The sequence below is a fragment of the Glycine max genome, chromosome 15 (genome assembly GCF_000004515.6).
Source record: "Glycine max cultivar Williams 82 chromosome 15, Glycine_max_v4.0, whole genome shotgun sequence".
In the NCBI taxonomy this organism is placed as follows: domain Eukaryota; kingdom Viridiplantae; phylum Streptophyta; class Magnoliopsida; order Fabales; family Fabaceae; genus Glycine; species Glycine max.
The window spans coordinates 45,757,308-45,769,573 of NC_038251.2; positions in this window are offsets into that span (position 1 = coordinate 45,757,308).

Consider the following 12,266-nt stretch of genomic DNA (forward strand, 5'->3'; position numbering starts at 1 on the left):
GAACAACATATTCAAATTTCATGAAAATCCAACGGTTAACGAAACCGGGATCATAATTTTACCGAGAAAATTTTGGGTTTCTGCGGGAAATTAAAAGGCTACAATACGAAGGTTTTTCCTATAAGCTCAGCCATGATTTTGAAATTCCCAACGGTGAGAATGCTGGGAATTGGGTTGTGAACCTGGTGTTTAAATTTCACGACGATCCATCAGTGAATGAGTCTGAGATCGTCATTTTTCTGAGACAGGTTTAGTGAGCTACGGGAAAAAGAAAGGGTTTTGCGAGGAGAAGGGGAAAAACGGAAATGAGAGGCATAGGAGGCTGAGGAGTCAGTCTGAAAAACCTAGCATGTTGCTATTTATAACTAGGGGCATTTATGACCTATTATTTACTCTATTTATTTATTTTTATTATTTTTACTAAAAAAACTTTTTAAATTTATTTATGAAAAAAAAATGGGATGTTACATAAATGCGCGATGTAAAAGAGAAAATTGTAAGTTTCCTATTTAGGAACCAGTGTTAAAGAGAAAGTGTAGGTTTCCTATTTAGGAACCAATGTCAAGTTGTAGCGCAATATGTTCTACGTGTTTAAAACACGAGTGTGAGGTTGTGGATATTGTATAATTCACGAGCAGTGTCTGTGTGCTAAAATGATTTTAGGGGTTGGACTTGAATCAGGAGGGAGAGGCCCTGATGGACTCTTCGGAGTGTAAGCCTTGGGGGTCACCGTGTTTGAGTGCTCCTTTAAGCCTATGCTGATCCCATATGATTGGAGCATTCTCGCAAAACATCGTGATCCTGACTGGTCTCCCTATGATCTTACTTAGTGAGAGTGACCTGACAAACCCATTGTGTGGTGTGTCTTGTTATGTACTCCTAAGCGCCTCAGGGCGGTTTTTCACTGACATGGTACCACATTACATATAGGCTTGAGTCTTAGCATAACTGTCTCATGCGTTTGCTAATTGTTTATTATGGAATTGATGTGTTATTGTGTCTTGATCAGAGCGTGTGATTCTTGTGTAATGTGATTGATGATTGAAAAGTGTGATTGATGGATGAAAAGTGAACTTTGAATGACAAAGTGATGTAATTACGTGAATTACGTGTAAGTAAGTTTTATTTGGTTTATATGATATGTATATCTAGTTGTCTTGTTTCTCTATTAGTTAGGAATGTGATAACTCACTCCCCGTGTGTTATTTGTGTTTGGATCCTGTGATGATCTTGATCTTTGTGTTTGGGAGAGCAGATGACTAGGTGAATTGTTTTAAGGAACCTTGTGCTGAAGGATGTCGAGACACAACGCTCTGATAGGATGTGACATTGGGGTATAGGGTTTTATATTAATTGTATGAAGTCGTAGACGATCTTGTTTGAACAAGGATGACTTTATTATATGATGTAGAAGAAATTAAATGTGAGCCTTTTATATCCCTTTGAATGGCTTGTATTTAAAAATGTAAAAAAAATACTTTTAATTAATATTTGAATTTTTTATTCCTTGTTAATATATATGTGAGGGGCAGATGGGGTCACATAACTCAAATAAAAAAATTACCTTAATTATTGGCTTAAAGTTTGAATTACTTGGAAGAAATTACATTCTATTACTATAATAATTTTAATATAATAACTTTTCAGATGATATTTAATGCCAATCGTGTTAATATATGATATCAAATTGCCTTTAACAATAATTTTAATTTTATTCTTATTAATATTTAACACAAAATTATATTATGAACACTTTACTTATATATGTCATATCAATAATTGGTTTCTTACAATATTAGTACAAATTATTACTAATTAGTAAGTAATATTAGTTAATAAAAAGTCCCTGCGTTGCACAGGTAAGAGTTGAAGTTTGGAAATGGGTCTGGCTAAAAGTAATGATTTTTTTCTTCACAGGGACGTTTTAGATGGTTTTGAAAGAAAGAAATGCATTTGAAGCTGCGAGTAGAAGAGAATTTGTGGAATATTAGCAAGCAACACTAATGAAAGGACAAAAACACATCACTCACGAGACGTGACATCAAAGGTGGTTCGTCATCCGACTAAATGAAAAAAATGGTGACAACCCTATCCCAACACAAAGGTAATGAAACGAAGGCAAGGAGAATGCTGATTGACATTGGCTCGCCAGCAAAAGGGGCCAAGTTGTTCACCTTTGAATAACCCTTGCCGCTACCACAATTAAGTAAGTTACCACATATTTTTAAAACCGCCACTAGCTCTACTTGAACCACCGCAATCAGTGAGCCACTTGCGGCGGTTTTACTAAGCAGCGATGGTTTGAATAGAACCACTGTAAACTTGTAAACTTAGTGTCAAGATTTGACAATTTTCTTGTAATGGGTGAAGCTAGCTGTGAGAGAATATATATTAGGTAGATGTTGTTAACGAAATAGGGGATGAGTAGCACATAATTTTGACAATAACAAGGTTGCTTGAAGGCCAAAATGTTATTTGACTACCTTTGGTCGTCTTCTACTTCCTAAAATAAAAGGTATTTCTTAGTGGAGTCTGTACTAAAGACAAAATACTTAAGACAGGGATCTCATTTCAAAATTCACATTTCTCTTATCCCTTCTATGATGTCGATGCTGAATCAATAAACCATCTATGTTTACATGCCTTTTCCATATCATTCGGGGAAATTGTTTTGCTTTATTTGTTGGGAAGTGGTATTATGACTCTATATGGGGCCATGGAGAGTCTCACTTCTTATCACATTTTGGTCTTATAAATGATAAGAATTACAAATATGATATTCCAAAACTATGGATTACTTGAAAATGTTAAAAAAGAAGAGGCGTTTGTATGTAATTTTACAAAACATCAAGAGTGGTTAGTGTAATTTACTCTAATATCTTTCATTGTATATCATATAATTAGGCTGGAATGTTCTCTCTCTTTGAGATTCATGTCCTTGTTTCAAATTGGAACTTACAGATGTAACTGGTAAGGTAAAAGGATCTGTATATATCTAAGCTTCAGTTTTGGTATCCTCTATCTAGCATTTCTTATTGAATGTTGCAAGTAGCAACTTATTATAATAAAAAGGCCATTCTCTTGGTCTCCTACAGATCAAAATGGAATTATTTTAATGTGATGGGGATCAATGAGATTCCTGATGTGTAAAAAGCTGATGAACAAAGTAATTATCTCACCATGTATATTGGGTTTTGCCGGGTATGCTACACTCAAAATTCAATAAATTTCTTTTACTTCTTAATTAAGTTTTCACTTTAGGTAATTTACAATCTTTAATAGCTACCAGCATACAAGTCAAAATGATATGAATTTTGGTGCAGTGTTCTCTAAACACCCAAAGAGAAACACCTAACTTGGGACGCTCATAATTTAATATTTGAGACATCATGTCGGACCATGCATTATCACTGCAACAATAACGGTTTTAAACGCTGTTGACCTATCTAAACACAAGTCTAAGTTCCAACCACCTAAATTATAATAATCCCTAAACCAAATCTAAAATCTCGGAGTATATTCAAAAGAAATAATGGTCAATAGTACACTGAATGTACTGTTAATCCCATGCTAGGTATTATAAATAACGGGAATATGGAATGAGAGTAACTCAAGCCACGAGACATTTCCCTTACCATAGTGTGGCCTACTTGTTGTTTTCTTAATGAGAATGAGAAAGAATTCCACTGTGCATTGTGCACTTTGGCGCTTCTGTGTTCCATTGTTGCTGCTTGCCAGCTTCAGTTATGCTCCTTCTGTTTTGGCGACAGCTGAAATTTCAGGTTTGTTGTTAATGCTAATTATAACAATACCTACATTTCGTTAGGCTTTTAGTTTAGGAAATAGGATGTTTCGTCGTTTTAGTCCTTAATAAAAATATATTCATTTTAATATGTACATTAAAAAAGTGTATAATTTTTCCAGGAGGCAAAAAAGTTTGAAATTTGGAGTGACTAGCATGCTTATTTTCTTTACGGAGAGAGAGAGAGAACGAGTATTTTTTTTTTTCAAATTGAGAGACTAAAAAAGAAAATTAAAATTTGAGGGACTAGAAAGAAAAGAGACTAAAAGTTGAACAACTAAAAACATACTTAAATATGGATATGGATTTATCATTTTATTTTTGTATTTAAATATGTCTTCTCTATTAATCTATGCAAAAAAAAAATTAAAATTTATAAAATAATAAAAGTGTGTTGATACACGTTCGCCCTAAAATGGGGTGGATAATTGAGTTGGAAAGATTAGATTGAGTGGAACAATGAAAGAGAGATTGGAAGGAAAAGAAAGATAGACGTGATAAAAAAAATAGTAAGAAATAGGAAGTAAATATAGAATATGGAAACGAAATAGAAGAGACAGTTGATAGATGATTCTAATTTTTCATTACAAAACATTGTGTTTAAATTATGTTATTTTGTATTTATTATGTACGGAAGGAGATGAACATTGACGGGAAGTTTTTAGAGGAAGAATTATCAGAATCAAGTCTAAAAGGATAAGATGAAGAAGCCAAATTTAAAGGATTTTTTCCAAAGCTAATTCCAATTGTTAAGCCTATTACAAAGTCAATTCCCATAGTTAAAGCCTATTCCTATTCCAGTTTATAAGTCTATCCCGAAACCACTTCCCATTGCTAAGACTATTCCAAAACTAATTCCTATTGTTAAGCCAATTTCAAATGAAGAAGAAAAATTCAAAAGTCTTTTTCCAAAATCTATTCCAATAGTTAAACCTATTCCAAAGCTAATTCTTATATTGTTAAGCCAATACCAAAGCCAATTCCTATTGTTAAACCTATTTATATTCCAGTATACAAGTGGCTACTAAAGCCAATTCCTATTATTAAGCCTCTACCAAGCCAATTCCAGTTGTTAAGTCAATTCCTATTCTTAAAGCTATACTAAATTCAATTTTCATTGTTAAATCTCTATCGAAACCATTTATAGTAAAGAAATCCAACTCTCCTATTTGAGCCTGAGGAATTTTTAAAGCCAAAGCCTCTCTTTAAAAAGCATATTCCCAAATTCCGAAAACCATTTCTACCACCATTGCCAATTAACAAACTAATTACAACTCCATAAAATGATAACTTTCTACCTCCTGAAACTATAAAGTTATCCCTTCAATTTTTAATGCTTTTATTTACACATCTCATTCTAAATCCTTTAGTACCCTTCTTGTGTACTGAATTGGAATATCTGTAGTTAATCTTTTCTCCTCAATAAACTTTTCATCAATATTATCGTTTGTAGGACTCGTTATATTGAAGTAAGACATGGTAAGTACAATTTTTCCATTTTGGTTTAGTAATATTTCAATATTTTTATATTGTGATTATATTTAATTGTGTGTGAGAGATCAGAAAAAATAATTAATGTAGCTATTTTTATATCACTGAGGTAAATTTTAACTATAATTAAGTTTTAATATGAATTCTAAATATTATGATAAGTAAACGTTGAATTTGTCACCAACTAAAAGATTGTCCAAGTGAAACTAAGTTTGATCCTGTAAAGTAAGATTTTGGATTCAAGTTTTGTGGATAAAAAAAACTAATTAAAAGGAGAATTTTTATCAAAGGTGATTACATTTTCTGGTAGAAATTACTTATCCACAAAGTTGGAGAATAATTTGCACCAATAAGATAGTTAACAAAAAAAATTAAATTTGTTAGAATTTAATTTCTAAGATATTAAAAATCCTCCCTTTTCTCTTCAATTTTTTTTAAAATAAAACAGTAATTTTTATACTTTATTTTTATTATCATTTTGTACTGGAAAGGACCAAAGTGAATAGTACTTTGTAAAGTTACACATTATGAAAAGAGTTTTAAAATCTCAAGAAATAAAACCTTCAATATATCCAATCAATCTTGAGGACTAATTTATGGATTTACTCATGTTATAACACAAAGAGTTATTTAACTGTTTTTAACACATAAGAAACTAATTATTAATTACTATTAAAGAAAATATATATTAAAAATGTTTAATAGCATTATACATTCAAAATTATATAACTTTTTCATGTCATAAATTAAAATGTACTGTCATTTTTTTAGCAAAATAAAATGAACTATCATAACAACATATAATAAATTTAAATGTTATTTAATTCTTGTTCATTTACGTAAATTTATTAACTTAATTTATTACATGTAACATTTAAAATCAACCTAAACTTATTACACTAATATCTATATTAGTAATAAAAAGAACTACCCACCTTTAGTGTACACAATTTTACCGAGAATTACTTCTTAAGAATTCATTATTCTTTCTAAACTACAATATCGATCTCTACCCTTATACTGTTAGTTTCTTTGTGTTTTATTATTCCTGTTATTTTTAATTTAACTTTATTTAACCTCCAAAAACATTTTTCTCTTCTCTTTAATTTACTTTGATTTGAAAATTTTAACGAGACTCAGAGTGCCTTTCTTCCTCGAGTAAGCATCAGAAACAAAATAACATAATTCATATATATATATATATATATATATATATATATATATATATATATATATATATATATATATATATATATATATATATATATATATAACGCCTATTTGTTTTGTATTTAAAACTTTTGTTTTAGTAATGTTTTCACTATAATTTCTTATTTAGGTTAACATTATTTATCAAATTGAAGTTTTTTATTTTTATTTAAAAGAACATGGAAGCACGTAAATGAGATGAAATAACTCTAATGTTGATATACATAATAAGTCACTACTAAAAAATAGATTTTTAATATCGGTTATTAAAGATTTTTAACATTGGTTATAAATTGATGTTGAAACTACTAATATTAAAAGTATCAACGATAACATTGATTATAATATCCGATGTTAAAATAAATTACACAACATCATTTTCCAAAGAATTTATGTTGTATCATTAGAAATAAATAAAAAAATATAAAATATGTAAATATCCACATTGATTTTAAGAAAAAACCAATGTTGTGTTTCACTGACAACATCATTTTTTCATAAAATCGATGTTGTGAATGCACGACAACATCGATTTTACTAAAAAACCAATGGCCTATCATTATAAATAAACAAAAAAAATGAAAAATATGTAAAAGCCAACATCAATTTTATGAAGAATTGATGTTGTGTTTCACTGACAACATCGATTTTTTTTTTAAAACGATGTTATGAATGCACACCAACATCAGTTTTCCCAGAAAATCGATGTTGTTTTATACTCAACAACATCGATTTTCTTAAAAACCGATCTTGTGAACACACACCAACATCTTTTTTTTTGGAAAACCAATGTTTTTTGGCAATTTTTTTAATATCTTGTTTGTTTTTTTAATTACCCCAAACCTGCAAATTAAAAAACAAAACTAGTCCAGTCTAGATAGTTTTCAGGCAGTTCAAGTTTTGTCCATAATAATTGAATAATTATTATCAATTAAAAGAAATATTTAATGTAATCAAAACAATAGTGTCAATACATAAAATCATTTGTAACCTAATCTAAATTAACATAACTCTACAATTGTAACACCTAGTGTTTCATTTTTAACTCTTAGGTAATAATTTGTCCATTGAATGTGAATTGCCTTCATTGTCTCTAGTTCCAATGGTCTTGGATCAGGAAAATACCATATGATATAATAAAACATAAGTTAATAAGTATAAATAATAACAATTATAACAAATTGAATTAGTTTTGAAGTAAATAATTATCGTTTCTCAATTATCCTTGAAATCTCCTAGGGCTATTGTTGACATCTAATGCATTACATAGTACCCACACTTAGTGTTTCCTTTTTTTTCCTTATTACACTAAATTGGATAGAATATTTAGATATTCAAAGTTAATTGAAAATTAGTGTACAAAGTAATAAAATTTAATTTTTAAGGCATCAACACTATTAGAAAATATGCTTTCTACATCGGTTATTTATGACTTTCAACATCGGTTTTTGAACCGATGTTGAAAGTACCGACGTTGATAATATTATCGTTAACATCGGTTTTTGAAAAACCGATGTTAACGTAAAATTACCAACATCGGTTATATAAATAACTGATGTTGTTAATATGAATTACACCCAGAAAATGTATATTAATGTTGAAAGTTAACATCGGTTTTTACAAAAAAACCGATGTTAACGAATGTGTTACTATTGACAGTTAACATCGGTTTTTTCAAAAAACCGATGTTAACGAATGTGTTATTATTGACAGTTAACATCGGTTTTTATAAAAAATTGATGTTAATGAATGTGTTACTATTGACAGTTAACATCGGTTTTTATAAAAAAACCGATGTTAACACACGTTAACATCGGTTTTTTTTACAGAAAACCGATGTTAACGAATGTGTTGCTATTGACAGTTAACATCGGTTGTTTTTATAAAAAAAACCGATGTTGTTTTCAGGAATTTTTTTTAAATAATGTCTCTGTTTTTACAAAAAAAAACCAAAATTTAACCTATAAATTTAAAATCAGACCACACAGCACACAACATATATCATTTGCATTCAGTTTTCAAATAGATTTTAGCAAAAAACTAGCTATCAACAAAGGTTGTTCAATGTTAAGATGAAACTACAATTGTAAAAAATGTAATGTAAAGTACGTAAACTAATTAATTAAGCTAAAGTTACATAGTTGCCTAACATCCTATGTTTGATTTCTAACTTTTAGATAATACTGTGTCCACTGTATGCGAAGTGCCTTGAATCTCTCTGCTTCCAATGGTCTAATTTCATTAAAATACTGCATGATCAAATAAAAAAATAAATTAATGATGTAATAACAATTATAAAAAAACCAAATTTGTTTGTAATAAACAATTACCGTCTCCCAATTATTACTGAAAGATCCTAAGATTATCATGGACATCCAGTGCATCACGTAGTAGCCACATTCAGTGATTACTTTTTGTCTATTACACTAAATACATAATGAAATTTGGATATTAATTAAACGTTAATTACAATTAGTGTACACACACATAAAATATATATAAGTAGAACTTTTATTTAAATCACGTACCTTAACAACAATCCACTTAGCAGCAGCCTTGGATTTCGGTTGTGGAGTATCATCAAGTCCTTTCAAAGCACTAGTGTTGAATATGAGGAACATTAAAATATTGATGTTGTTGAGTTATGCCAATGAAAATGTATTGAAAACAATACTGACCTGTTAATTATTCCCTTAAGGTAGTTGTCTAGCCTGTTATGTAAAGAACAAAACCAGACAACTAGGTTTTCCTTAGACAGAATGACGACCATTTGCCAGTGTCCGCTGCAGTAGAGACGAATATGGGTTATTGTAGTAGTATAGATTATTTAAATTCAATTATTGTGTTTGACTTACCCATTCAGATAGGCTCCAAGGTAAACATCTCGTTTTGAACTCTGTATCCAACTCTTGATGTAACTTTCAGATTCAAATTGTGATTGCCCAGATCTCTGAATGGACTGTGGCTCGAGGAATCCATACACATCAGAATTCCCCGCTCGCACACTTGTCTCGGTCAGATGGCTGTGTTGTTAAGTCAAAGTTAATTATGTATGAATTTAAAACAATTACTTTGGTAATTAATAGTAATCTAAAATGACTTACAGAATCCACAACTGTATAACAGATATGCTGAGACATTGACCACCGTGTGCAATTTCAGAGAGATCTTCGTGCTTTATATACAACGGGAAGTTTTGATTAAACACCCCGAATATGGTAGCATCCCACATAACCTGGAGCGGCTTCAAAAACAGTTGTGGGATGGTCAATGTCATCAGGTACAGGGGATCGTCGACCTCTTCATCCGGGCTTTCTAGAGATTTTGCTGGAGACACAGCTGCCTGTTGATAAAACATAGTTAATTAGCAAGTTTTGATTACAGTGAACAAAATAATTGAAAAAAATAAACATATAATCAGAGTAAAATACCTGTTCTGATAAACACTTCACAAGATGTGTTGGCCAAGCAAGGAAGGTATTAAGTGCCTGCCCCACTAAGGTAACCTCGTCAGTGGGTACAGGAACGAGAGCCTTTGCATCTTTAACCTTCTTAACACCAACCTTGACTTGACCATGCAACAAAGGGATGTTGTGAACTGTTGTGAATCCCTCATAAAGTCTTCCTAGGGCAACCAGGCAGGAAGGATTTTCTTCAATATATAGCCCGCATTTTTTTAAATCACCCGTCCCTGGATTGTTCCCTAAGGGAGCAACACAACTCTCCTTTGTGCTGACACGAGGACCTGAGGGACCAACCTCTGGCTCTGGAGGTAGTGCAAGTCCCTGTGATTGCATCTGAGACTAAAACTTGGACTGCATCTAGCTGAAGGATTCCATCATCTTTCGAGTCACTTTTTCTGTAATTGACGGGTATTTAGACGTATGCCCATGTCAGCTAGATCTTGACCATCTTTCGAGTCACTTTTTCTGTAACTGCGATCGTATGCCCATGTCAGCTAGATCTTGACGGGTATTTAGACCATCTTTCGTCTTGCCCTGAATGTTAAGGAGTGTCCCAATGACACTATCACATACATTTTTCTCTACATGCATAACATCAATACAATGTCTAACATCTAGATCAGACCAGTACGGAAGATCAAAGAAAATGGACCTCTTCTTCCATATGCAACTCTTACTTTTATCCTTCTTTTGGGTCTTTCCAAATACAGTATTAAGGTGTTCAACCCGCTGGAAGACCTGCTCACCAGTTAACGGTGTCCGCGCAATTTCGTGCTCTTGACTTCCATTAAAAGCTTTTTTCAATCTTCTGTAAGGGTGATCAGCTTTTAGAAAACGGCGATGTCTAGTGTACACTGTTTTTCTACCATGTTTCAGTTGTATGTAGCTTGTGTCTTCTTCACAGATGGGGCATGCATGATGACCCTTAACACTATAACCGCTGAGATTCCCGTATGCTGGAAAGTCATTAATGGTACAAAAAAGCATTGCACGCATTTGAAAAGTCTCCTTGTGAAACCCATCAAACACTAAAACTCCTTCATCCCACAACTTTCTCAGGTCTTCAATCAACGGACTTAGATAAACATCAATGTCATTTCCTGGTTGTCTTGGGCCTGATATCATCATAGACAACATCATGTATTTTCGCTTCATGCACAACCAAGGCGGAAAATTGTAAATTACTAGTAGAACTGGCCATGAACTGTGTTGAGTGCTTAAATTGCCATATGGATTCATTCCATCACTGGCTAGTCCAAGTCTAAGATTTCTTGATTCTTTGCCGAAATCTGGATACAAACTATCAATCTTCTTCCACTGGGAGCAATCAGCTGGATGACGGACCATTCCATCAGATTTTCTCCCATTAGCATGCCAGGTAAGATCTTTTGCGTCGTCTTCATTAGCAAATAAACGCTTAAACCTTGGAATGATGGGAAGATACCACAACACTTTCGCTAGAGGGCCCTTCTTTGAGTTTTCATCAGAACTGCAGTCCTCATCATCCTTCACCTTGTACCGTGACGCCCCACACCTAGGGCATTTCGACATTTCTTCAAATTCATGTCTGTACAGTATGCAATCATTAGGGCAAGCATGAATCTTCTGATACTCCATACCCATCGGACACAATATCTTCTTTGCCTGATAGTAGCTTTTAGGCAATGTGTTATCCTGTGGAAGCAGATCGTGCACTATTTGAAGCAATGAAGTAAAGCTTTTGTCACTCCATCCATATCTGGCCTTGACATTAACTAGACTTAACACCGCCGACAATAGCATCAAGGAATTGTTACACCCCGGATACAAAGGCTTCTTTGAGTCACCCTGCAATCTTTCATACACAGGGGCATGTGCTTGCTGGAAAGACTCTTGTCCAAGGTCACGAATCATATCCTCCAAGTGATCTCCCATTTCTACATCAAACGGTTCTGATTGTTGCCCACTCTGCATGTCTGTCATTTCACCATGCCATATCCACGTCGTATAATTTCTCTTAATTCCATCACACAACAGATGCTCTCGTATGTCATCCAATATTTGTCGTCTTCCGTTCAAACAATTGATGCAAGGACAATAATATTTTCCATCTTCATCCGGTTGACCTCTTTGTGAAGCAAATTGTAAGAATTGCTCGACGCCTTCCTCATATTCTAGGCTGATGCGACTTTGATTCATCCAACTTCGATCCATCTAAGTAATAACTCGGTCATACTCTCAAAGTAATTCGATGCATGACAGCTCTGCCATCTTAATTGTAATGCTGACGTGCCGTCTTGGGCAAGACCGTCTTTTATGGT